The sequence below is a fragment of the Danio rerio genome, chromosome 5 (genome assembly GCF_049306965.1).
Source record: "Danio rerio strain Tuebingen ecotype United States chromosome 5, GRCz12tu, whole genome shotgun sequence".
In the NCBI taxonomy this organism is placed as follows: Eukaryota; Metazoa; Chordata; class Actinopteri; order Cypriniformes; family Danionidae; genus Danio; species Danio rerio.
The window spans coordinates 68,876,651-68,889,298 of NC_133180.1; the positions used below are offsets into that span (position 1 = coordinate 68,876,651).

Consider the following 12,648-nt stretch of genomic DNA (forward strand, 5'->3'; position numbering starts at 1 on the left):
AGGTTCATCAAAATAAACAGCTTGCAGATATTACGCAGACATTTGACTAATGCTCCTTACTTGCAGGTAGTTGCAAAGTTACTAAACTTCTATCAAAATTAAGAGTTAGCAAGCTATAGCAACTCAACCACTCCAATTCACCCAGCTGTAAAACACACGGACTGCTGTTGGTGAGAAGACAGTAAATGTATGGTGGGTGGGTGTAATTAGAGGAAGCCTGTGAATGCTTATCTGATTACAGCACACTATGCAGACTGTTTGAAGGAACGGTCATATGACGGAAGTATCCAACGGTCCTCTCTGAAGATCAAACGGCAAACAGAAGGCACAGAAGGATACAGTGATATGGACTCTACAGCTGACTGACAAATGTGAAGTGTTATTCAAAGTTTTTAAAAAACAAAATTTTATTAAAGGGCCATGAAACCACCTCGTTTCAGCAGGGTGTTTTCACACCTCTACTTTGGAAAAAGTCAGAAAAGTGGGCATGACCAGCTCTGTTTAGGGGGGAGTGTCGGAGGAACTAAAGTGGGAGGGTGTGGGAGTGTCTATTTGGGCACGCGCGAGTTTCAGAGTCAAAATAAACACACTGGAGAAAGTGATGGTGTTTAACCTACATGGACATCTGTAGTCGAATTATTTGCCAAATTATTAAATGGTGGACTTTAACTGCAGTTTGGCTCTTTCATTCAGGGAATTTATTCATGCCCCTCACAACAAACGAAATATTTGATTCGAGGAACTGCTCTAAGCATGTATTTTTCATGCAATGTTTGATACTGCACGGCGAATGAGAGAAAAAAAAAAACCTCCGCATTTCCCGGAAACTTAGATGCACACGGCAGGTAGTGTCAGAAAGCCGCGTGTTTTATCTCGGTGCAATAGTTAATTTAGTTTAATACGAACAAACTGAATAAACAAAGAGCACTGGTCGCTCACTTACCAAATCTGTAGAGACAGGACAATCACCAGCAACTAGCGCCGCGTCATTAATAAGAGAAGACTACAAGCGAATCAGGATCTCAGCGTTTGCAGATGAGAACAGCTCTCAGGTAAACAATAATCCTCCTTAGACACGCAAGTTATTGTTGTCGAGCGTCGCGTACACTGTAAATCCACACGTGACTCCAGCTTAGCTCTCACAGAGAGAAAATGAAAACAAAACTTAACTGCAGCAAACTATAAAAGCAACACTACACGCTTGTTTTGCCAACACATCGTGGCGTCTCTGTCGTCTAAAAACTGTGACAGTAATGAATATCAATGAAGTTGCACAATAGAGCGCGCTGATTGGTTTGATCCAAGCCTTACTCATGCATTAATGCATCACACTGTAAGACGTAATAAGACACACTCTGGTACAGATGTCCAGTCTGCACGCTGGAATACACGCTATTATGTCATTGCCGTGACACAGCTTCTAAAATTCGTTTAAAACCGGAAGTACGAATTTGCTTGAAATAACGCAAAAACAACTAATTTACACTTTTTAGTGAAATATAGGTGTCCTAATAGTGTTTTTAGCAGTGTGGGACACATATACGACTGTCAACAGCTCAAAAAACGTGTTTTGGTGTTTTGTGACCCTTTAAGAAAATATAATAATTGCCCATCAGAGTGAACGCACAGAAAGAAAGTGCATTTGAATGACTGAAAGACCGGAAAGGTATACAGCCTTCTTTATCATGGGTCGCCTTTACGTCCATATTTTTATACATTAATTCATTCATTTTCTTTTCGGCTTAGTCCCTTTATTAATCTGGGGTTGCATCAGCGGAATAAACCACCCAACTTATCCAGCATGTGTTTTACACAGCGGATGCCCTTCCAGCTGCAACCCATGACTGGGAAACATACATACACACTCATTCACACACATACACTACAAACAATTTAGCCTACACAATTCACCTGTACCACATGTCTTTTGACTTGTGGGGGTAAGCGGAGCACCTGGAGGAAACCAACGCAAACATAGGGAGAACATGCAAACTCCTCACCGAAACATCAACTGACCCAGCCGAAGCTCAAACCAGCGACCTTCTTGCTGTGAGGCGAACGTGCTACCCACTGCACCACCATGCAGCTCTATTTTTTATAAAGTCTATGGAATCTATGGCCTATAAATCTAACACAGGTTTATACACAGTTTGTGTTTGATTTACAGCTAGCAAACGGTCTCTAGCATACGCAAGTCCCGTTGAGCATATGTGAGTGAAATTCTAATTAAAAATCAATGAAGAGCGAATCAGACTGCATCCAACATCTACTCCAGCATATTTGCATCTCTTTGTACTGCAGCCAGTAATGTCAACCTTAGTGACTCGAGGGAATTTAACATTTATCCCTGCTGTTAATAGCCAACCAAACCTACATCAGCACTTTGTAGGACAGGAGAGATGAGCGCACGCTTCGCTCTGATAGCTTGCAAGCGGACCATGACACTGACACAGAACATGTACAGTTATCCGAAAATAACCTTCAATTGTCGAAGAAAAACAGGTCGGTCACTCATGATGCTGCCGTCCCATATAAAGTGACCCAATTTGAAATCCACCGTCCCAAAAGCAAAGTGGTAAAAACTTCTACGAGCAGAAAGCACTCTCGGCCACTACAATTTTAATCTGCTTAAATAATGATTAGATTTTTCAAAAAATGAAGAAAAAAAATTCTATAAGACACAACAGGGCTTGCAAAATCCGGTAGTTCAACATCCCGGGGCTTTGCAATTTCCTCAGCACCAAACCATGACTTCAACAAAGTATCTAAGGTTTTAAAAAACATGACATTTATTCAGGGATGATTAAAAAAAGGTAACACTTTACAATAAGGTTCATTAGTTAATGCATTTACTAACATGAACTATCATGAACAACACATTTACAGCATTTATTAATCATAATTGAACATTTACTAATGTATTATTAACATCCAAGTCCATGCTTGTTAACATTAGTTAATGCACCCTAACATGTTAACATGAACTAACAATGAACTACTGTATTTTCATTAAGTAACGTTAACTAACATGAACAAATACAGTAGTAAATGTATTGTTCATTGTTTGTTCATGTTAGTAAATGCATTAATTAACATTAACTAATGAACCTTATTGTAAAGTGTGACCTTAAAAATTAATGAACATGCATTGGCATGGGGCGGTATAAGATTCTGACGGTATGATAACCTTGGATAAAAGTATCACGGTTTTACAGTACCACGTTATTGTGGTTACTGTTCTAAATTATAATCTTTTTAAATGTCTAAGTAAAAAAAAATTCAAAAATTCCCTTTGAACACAATATATTTTATATCAGAAACATTTATAATATTTTGACACATAAACATGTCAGGCTGTCTTCATTTGTTTCAAAAACACAGATTTATTTACCATTTAAATGGCACTTTTGGATATTTTTTTCTGCAGGAGATACAGTTGTCCTCAAAAAAAAACATAAATAAAATAATCTTACACATACCTTAGGAACGGTATTACAAAAAAATGTTGGCGGTTTTAAAACCTTGACTTTTCCAAACTGTGGTATACCTTAAAAACGATTATCGTCCCATGCCTAAACATGCATTAACTTCATACCTCAGAATTGTCCAGAACTGAACAGTTTGATAGGACGTCTTTCTTTTGTTTCGTAAACTAGCAGTATTACATCATGAGGCCTAAGCTACGCAAAATCTAAAATATATATCTTTATGCAATTATTCAATATTAAGAACTATATACGTTAGTTGGTCTGTCAGACTTAATAAACAACTGTTCATTTTTAAGCTTGCAAGCGTGCGCATCTCAGTGAAAAGCGCGTGCAGATCATACACACGTGGTTATGAAAGATAGAATACAGTTAATCACAGTTGAAGTTGAGAATTTCTGTCTAATTTTCACTATTGTTCAACAGGATCAGCAAAGAATTGTCAGTGAGGTTGTAAAAGGAAATGTCAGTGTATTTTGTACAATTACACTTAAAGGAGGGCGAGGCAGTGGCGCAGTAGGTAGTGCTGTCGCCTCACAGCAAGAAGGTCGCTGGTTCAAACCTCGGCTCAGTTAGTGTTTCTGTGTGGAGTTTGCATGTTCTTCCTGCCATCGCGTAGGTTTTCTCTGGGTGCTCCGGTTTCCCCCACAGTCCAAAGACATGCGGTACAAGTGATTTAGGTAGGCTAAATTGTCCGTAGTGTATGAGTGTGTGTGTGTGTGGATGTTTCCCAGAGATGGGTTGCGGCCGGAAGGCCATCCGTTGTGTAAAAACTTGCTGGATAAGTTAGCGGTTCAGATTAATAAAGGGACTAAGCCGACAAGAAATGAATGAATGAATGAATGACACTTAAAGGAATAGTTAGAGGCATTACCCAAAATTGAAAATGTCCCAAAATTTACTCCCGGACTTGCTTCAAAACGGATTTCCTTTATTATTTTCTTTTGGTTGAACACACATAAAGATATTCTGAAGCGATTTCTGCTTTTTTATATATATTTTTATGTGTTCACCAAAAAAAAGAAGAAAAACAAACAGGTGTAAATTGTAAAGCATGGTAGCCAAAATAATGACAGAAAGTTTTGAGTGTAAGTTAAGTATGTATATATTACATAACCAAAAATAATCATGAAAATATTGTTCAAATAAAAATGTTAAATAATATTTGGGTTATTTTAAAAATCAATATAGCCTATAACAAATTGAAGAGTGCCAAAACTGAAGAAGAGTGAGAAAATCTGCACAACATCAATCTGCCACCTCTGCCATATCACCCTGCAGCCCAAGACCGGTTACTCACTGAAGCTAAGCAGGGCTGAGCCTGGTCAGTACCTGGATGACAGACCACATGGGAAAACTACATTGCTAAGTGGTGGTAGTAAGGGCAGCAGGGGGCGCTCAACCTGCAGTATGTGTGAGTCCTAATGCCCCAGTAAAAGTAATGTGGACACTATAACTGTCAGTGAGCGCCGTCTTTCGGATGACATGTTAAACCAGACATCTACGTTTATTTGGCAATCAATCAAAAAATAAATAAATAAATAAATAAACTATATCTAGTCTATTGGATGAGACGTTAAACTGAGGTCCTGACTCTCTTTGGTCATTAAATATCCCATGGCACTTCTTGTAAAGAGTAGAAGAGGTGTAACCCTGGTGTCCTGGCCAAATGCCCTCCATTGGCAATCATCACCATCCACCGAATATGCTCCATCACTGTCTCTCCACTCTCCCTAGCTCCTGTGCGGTGAGAGCACTGGCGGCGTTGTCCTGTGGCTGCCGCCGCATCATCCAAGTGGATGCTGCACACTGGTGGTGATGTGGAGAGACCCCCCCCTCATGATAGTGAAGCGCTTTGGGTGTATGGCCATACACAATAAATGCGCTGTATAAATACACAATACATTTACATAACAACAAAATCTAGGGCACTCTGACACTTTTTTGAATGTCTTAAAATGATTTTGTTGTGTATCTTTATGAATTCCTTAACAAAAGAGCACCAACACATACCCTGAAGCACTTTTGGTTTGATTGTGGGTTTATAGAAAAAGACAGCTCTGCAAATGTCAATCTATTCATGCTTTTATTTGACACATGCTTCATATTTTTTAGACTCAAACTCTTCTTCTAACCAAGACAGAGATAAAAACATTAAATTGCTAAGTACAAACTAAATGTAAACATTGACTACAGTCATTCTGCAGCAAGTCTCTATATCTCTATTTAGATCACACAAAATGCAGTGGTTGTCTTTAATGTTAAATCGCTGGAGATAAGCATGTCTTTGATAAAGATCATGTGCATATAGTCATACTTTTATTCTGTCTTGTCTCTTGCTTATCATTATTATTATTATTATTATTATTATTATTATTATTATTATTATTGCCAATGGTATCAGTATTAGTCCAAAGATCTATGCATCAAAAATTAGTGAAAACTAGAAAAAAAATAAATAAATAAATAAAGTTCATGCTTTTATTTGACACATGCTTCATATTTTTTAGACCCAAACTCTTCCTCTAACCAAGACAGAGATAAAAACATTAAATTGCTAAGTACGAACTAAATGTAAACATTGACTACAGCCATTCTGCAGCAAGTCAGAAATGGTGCAGATAAAATCAAGTGACCTTGCAAGACATCTCCTCTGTATTTATAGCCTAGTCACCTTGCTAAGGTTTAAATGACACACTAACAATAGAGGTTTACTAACATTCTAACCTTGTTATTCTGGCCCTGTTTTCCACTGCTGTTAGAATCACCGCTGGACAGCATAAAGCATCTTTCTCCATTGACAATAATAATATTAGGCGAGCGTGTTTTTGTGCTAGTACTACAGGAAGGTTCTTTTATTTAAGACAATCTTTACTTCACAGAAACTAAAATGCAGCCTTTGGGGTTTGGGATTTTTATGAATGTATCTCTGAATCATGTTGATGGTCATTTCTTTTTATCTATTATTTTTATTTACAGTGATATCCAAATGCTATATACTGTAGTGCTGTGCTGCTTTTTAAGATTATACTTAATACACCAAACACTGAAAAATATTTTTGCTGCAGTGTAAAAAAATGTTGCTGCTTTAATTTTTTTAGCTGAATTAATTGAACTTTTCTAATCATCCCAACTAACATCAATCAAACAGACTAAAAATGTTAAGCTTTGTAGAACTTAAAAATAAAAGAAATGTATTGAAATAAGATAAAGCAACATAAAACATTGGTCTTGACTTTGTCATTCAATTTTTTACAGTGTGCAAACTAACTTATTTAAAATGAGATAAAATAACACAATTACTGATTTTTTTCGGGAGCAACTTAAATGTTTATGTTCAATCAATATAAATTTGTTAACTTAATTTGTGTTGGGAAAACATGAATATATTGTGCAGAATCCTGCATTATTTACAGTAAATGTCAGAGAGAAGCCTATATACTATATTGTTTCTTGCTGATATATTTCATAAACCATAACTTTGCAAAGCTAATGTAAAGTCAGTTAACTTAACTTCAAATCTGTAAATATACAATTGAAAATATTTTTGGTTCATGCTACGTATAATGTGTGCATTATCTCTATTTAGATCACACAAAATGCAGTGGTTGTCTTTAATGTTAAATCGTTGGAAATGGGCATGTCTTTAATAAAGATCTTGTGCATATAGTCATACTTTTTTCTGTCTTGTCTCTTGCTTATTATTATTATTATTATTATTATTATTTTAATTGTCAATAGTATTAGTATCAGTCCAAAGATCTATATGGATCACAAATTTGTGAATATTTGAAAAAAAAATAATAATAAAGTAAGTAAATTTTAGTAAATAAAGTCAATTTGACATATTCTAAACCTATCAACAAGATTGTCATGATATGGAAATTTTGTTGTGATATATTGTCACCAAATTTGATGCAATAAGTGATACTATTACATCATTAATAAAAGATGTTATGTAATCCTTATAAAATGATTACATAACAGCAGACTAATGCAAATAACCATAAACACCTTAAAATATCTATCATAAGGTTATATATGGCCACAGTATGTACCACATCCATTTTAATACGTCCATTTTAATATATACACATAATAAAGACCTGAGCTCAAACAAACAATGTTGTCCTCTTGATGAACAGCCACAAAGCCAAGAAGAAGAGCAGAATCTGCATGTGTCTTTTTGTTATTTGCGATGCCGTCTAAAAGCGCGAGCGGTTTCACTTTTTCCAGAGAGCTTGTGTGCGCGTCTATATTTGAAATAATGAACTTAAGCTCATAATAATAACGTGTGTATGATTATTGAAGTGCTTCTGACATCCGATCCTTTCAGAAACAGACAAACGGGAGAGTGACGCGCGAAAAAACATATGAGCAAATGTTTCTTGTAGCATTGCAGAATGACGTCGACTACAACTTTCTGTCATACATCACACCTACTAAAAGGATACCATTGGTACCCCTTGGCAGTGGCGACACAAGCCTGATAAAGGTGACCCGCACCGTACCAAACTGAACCGCACTACTCAGTGCAAATGAAATATTAGGTTCTATAATGCGATATTAAAAAGGTAAATGTCCTATTATATATAACATTAATTGTCCAATTAGGTAAATGTTCAACTATAAACTCTAACACAGTGAAATAGAATGTAAAGTCATTGTAACTTGGTTTTAACATTATTTGTGTATTTGTAATAGGGATGCATAGAAATAGTTGGATTGGATATCGGTTCGATACCGCATATTTTTGCTGGATGGGGCTACAGCCAGCTGGTACCGATCCAATTCCGATCTTGCGCGTGCGTTATATTCTGTGTAATTTATAAGCCAACAAAAGCCACGAAGGTAGCCTATTACAAGGCACTGGAAAGTTGTCATGTAGGCCTACTATATCCCAAATGTTCTAAGGCCATTCTATAGTTTAATGTGAAATACAGATGAATATTCAAGTGCATAAATTCATGTTCACTTCAGTGCTTCCCTCTGCTGCGCCTGTCAATCATTCTCCATTCATTCACAATTAAACTGCGTGTCACGTTCATGACAACATAACAAACTTTCTCCAAGACTATTTCTTCCCGTTAGTTTTAATAATCAGTGGAGAAATGCATTTAGCCCTGCATTAAAGGGGTTCATTTTGACCCATAACATGGAGTTTACTGCTGTTTCTACATCATGTTGCGCTGTATCTGTTAGATCAGCAGATCGCATTCTCAACACTGGAGTAGAGAGGGTTATTACCTGCTCTTCACAAACAAAGTAGGCCTATCTAAAACTTTAAATGAGAAAAGGCTCAATAATACATTGGACAGATCTTCAACGCACTGATTTCTCCCCTTTGTGCTGCTGTTTTGAAAGTGTCCGCAGATACCTGAGGGCTGCGTGCTGTCTCAGTGATGCATCAATCGCTTCATCAAGCGCACCGGCTGCGCAGCAGCGTCATGCGCCGCTACGTAAAATTATTCTCATAAAGAGTTTCTGTTCTCTCTTCCTTCCAACTGAGTTTATTCTTTCGAGGTGAATACGTTAAGTGCTGCAAATAGTTTGTAAAGTCTGGCTCATTGTGGACAAAGTAGCTGATTAAATTAATACAAGTGAAACTGACAGGCGCAATATGTATTTTTATTATTATTTAGCCTAAAATAGGTGACTCTGAATCTGTGAATATTTCACTATCATTTTATATACATTAATATTTTATTAAACAGACCTGTTTGTCAGTTTGTGTGCTAAAGCATATAAACGGAACTTGTTTTGAACTTCACCTCAAATATTCTAGTTTATTTTGTAGATAACTGACCAACAAAAATACATTAAAATAACCAACAAATTACACCAAACCAAATTTGTTTCAAAAACAACTTTTCAGACAAAAAATTATTTTTTGACATGCTTTCAGTTTTTAGGCGAGGGAATGTTTAATAAGAAAAACTGGCCTCAGAGTTTAGTTTAGTCTGCTTCAAATCTGCAGGAAAATATCAGGCTTTGCTAAAGGGCTGGTTATTTTACCAATGATTAGTGTCAATAATGGTAGCCGTGTACAGATTTCAAAGAAAAATCTAAATATTAAAAAAAAGAAACATAAGCTGGACCACAAGAGATCAGATCAATGTCATAATGAATGCTCAAATAATGTAGCCTACTTTGCAGCAAGCATCATGTTTTTAGTTACAGCTGTCTGTCATATAATGTAGGCCTATGGGTCTATAATTTTTACTAAAGATGATATATTATTTGAGGACCAAAACATTAGAAACTGTATTAGGTTTAAAAAAAATTAAAATTAAAAAGGCACAGTATTAGGATCAGATCTGTATCGGTCAATAGAATTTTGGTATCTGGATCGGATCGCTTCCAAAAAAATGGTATTGGTGCATCCCTAAATGGGGTATATGCCGAAGCATACTAATAGGACTTTTAATTTGCCAGTAACCTGGGTTAAGCGCTTCCGGCGAATTGAATGCCAATGCAAAATCTGGTGCGTTTAAGGTCTGTTTTCTTTAAAAATCAGCGATCTCCACTAGCTGAGTGATATCCGATTTAAAGTGGGTATCAGATTATACAAGAAGCCCTGCATTAAATTACATTTCCCCCGCCATATCTTTATAATATGAGCATTTATTTTACCCCTGTATATTCAATTGAGCTTTTGCGTTAGCCTGCCGATTCTGACGGGCGCGTACGAGTAAAAAGCTTTTTATCTCGTTTTACGCTTGAGCAACTAAATAAATGCTAAATTTTAATTAACTGAATGTATTTTAATGACATTACAACATCGATGCTGTATAAGGAACCGTATAAAATGGAAAAAAGTTCACAATAACAGGTCACCGGAAGTGTTTCAGCATGGGAACAGCACTAGCTCGGCATATACCCTATTGTAAATATATATTGCAACATCAAAAAAATTATTGAGATCATTACACGGTAAGTCTATATGTTGATAATTGTGACAGGCCTACTATCATTATGCTAAATATTAAATATGGGATTAGTCAGAGCATGTTTTTAATAATCTCCAAAAGATCTCATCCTACTTTCAGTGCGAGGATGATGATACAGGGGACCCAACTTCCTCTTCAAGATCTACTAAGGAAGAGAGAGAGAGGAAGCTCATAATGACTCAAGAGTTCTCAGTTTCAGATGTTAATGACACATGGACTCGAACCACAATTCAAACAGCTAACTGTTTATGTACTGGTCACTTTAAAACCTAAACCTCACATGGCCCCTTTCAGCAAAATATATGCACTTTTTCAGCAAAAAATATAACAAAAAATGCTTTGAGCATTAACATTTCTTTTGTCAATGTTAAGGGAGGCAAACTGAAATCCTTCTAGGTTGAGGTTCAGCTTGTTAGTCGTAAACCCCGTTGGCATGTTATCTCGGAGAGCCCAGTCATGGTTTTAAAGGATGTGGAAGCTAAATATCAGACGGCTTCATCACATCCTCTAAACATTTTTCTGGCCTCAGCTAGAGTCTTAAAATAATCCAGCAGCATTTCAACAAAAGGAGACATGAAAAGGTGGCACAACAGTCCAGTTCCTTAAATGAAACATGTGGAGACATGAAACTAAAAAACAGAGAACTTGAAGAATCCGACCTAAAAAGCTGTTTTCACAAGTAATTGCCCCTTGCTCTCTCATACAAAACCACATACATACACACACCCACCCACCCACAAATATGTGTGCAAATCCTACCATTATAGCAGCAGTTCCTGTAACTACTTCTGCTATGCCGTCAAGAAACAGAACAGAGAGGTAGGAAGAGAAATCAGGACAGAGATTACGGCTTCTTGAAAAGATATTTACAAGATAAATATTGCTGAAGGCATTTATGTTTTTAAATAGTCACAGTAGAGCACAAGCCCCACTGGCACAGCATTTACTTAGAGCGAGGTCTATTAATTGTGGGATCACATGGGCATCAAACCAGTCCCAGAGTCCCAGCTAAATCACAGTAAGCAGCTTTAAGCATCTACTATGCCTCTGTTGTTCACTGAGTGACTATGATCTGGACCCACAATCACTATGTTGTGCTGAAAAAATCCGCTTTAACAGAAGAGCTAAAACAGACTTGCTGTTACTGTATTTGCAGTCCAGATATATTTGTCATCAGATCAAGTGCTGCTTTGATGACATTGTGCAGTCTGAAAGTTAGCATCACCCTTGTTAAAACATGTACACTACCGGTCAAAGGTTTAGGTTCAGTAGGTTTTTTAAATGTCTTAAAGTAAGCTTCTCCTGCTCACCAAGGCTGCATTTATTTCATCAAAAATACAGAACAAAGTGTAAAATTGTGAGATGTTACTGCACTATAAAATAACTGTTCATAAGTAGTTTACCATTTAATCATTTATACCAGTGATTTTACAGATGCATTTTTAGCTTTATTACTCCAGTCTTTAGTCACAAGATCCTTCACAAATCACTCAAATAATAATTATCATTATTATTATTATTGTTAATATTATTCTTATTCTTATTAATGGTAATAGTAAGCAATAATGACTGGAATAATAATTTAATTTAAAACTACATACAATAAGTAATAAATAAACATTTAATAAATAAGTATTTAACAATTTAACTTTTTTTTAACATTAAGTAAATGATGAACAGAATCATTTACTTGAAACTGTCCCCAAACTTTTGACCGGTAATGTATGTGACAAACAAAACTGTGTGAATCTTACACAAATACACATTATATTCATCATAATAATATAAAAATACTTTTTAAAATCAGGTATAAACATAGTAAAACATAAACTAGCTACCAGAGTCACATGACTTCAAAAACACCATTATTAAACAAAACATTTCAGTCTGTGTTAAAACTTTGAACAAAAGCCATACCTTAAAAGAAGCCACGCTTCAAAGCACAGACAGAAAAAAATGTGCTACCTGTCATAAAACGTTTTTCCACTGAATGTTATAGTGCAATTCGGTTTGGTTGACTTTGGGCTTTTTGACTGGGTTCTTTACCTAATACTTGATACATTTTTAGTATGACCTCAGCAATTGCCTAACAATTTGTACTATTACGAAGAAAGTTGATGTATACATACTTATAATCGCTAATTGGTTCAAAAGAATTGTATGTATATATATATATATATAAATATATATATATAAATATATATATATATATA

General features: G+C 35.9%; 2 protein-coding genes across 13 annotated transcripts in view; both read right to left on the minus strand.

The window, feature by feature from the left end:
* Positions 1-12,648, minus strand: part of specc1 (sperm antigen with calponin homology and coiled-coil domains 1) — a 182,656-nt gene that overhangs the window by 138,845 nt on the left and 31,163 nt on the right. Inside the window, exon 1 of one of the 12 annotated variants that reach the window (XM_068221548.2) lies at positions 11,195-11,368. The exons of 10 other annotated variants lie outside the window; for them this stretch is intronic. The gene's annotated coding sequence lies outside the window, so the exon portion shown is untranslated. Of the gene's footprint in view, positions 1-11,194; positions 11,369-12,648 lie in introns of those variants that run through there. One more of the 12 variants, XM_073951567.1, reaches the window with a different exon arrangement.
* Positions 1-12,648, minus strand: part of cntrl (centriolin) — a 548,241-nt gene that overhangs the window by 33,941 nt on the left and 501,652 nt on the right. The window lies entirely within an intron of this gene.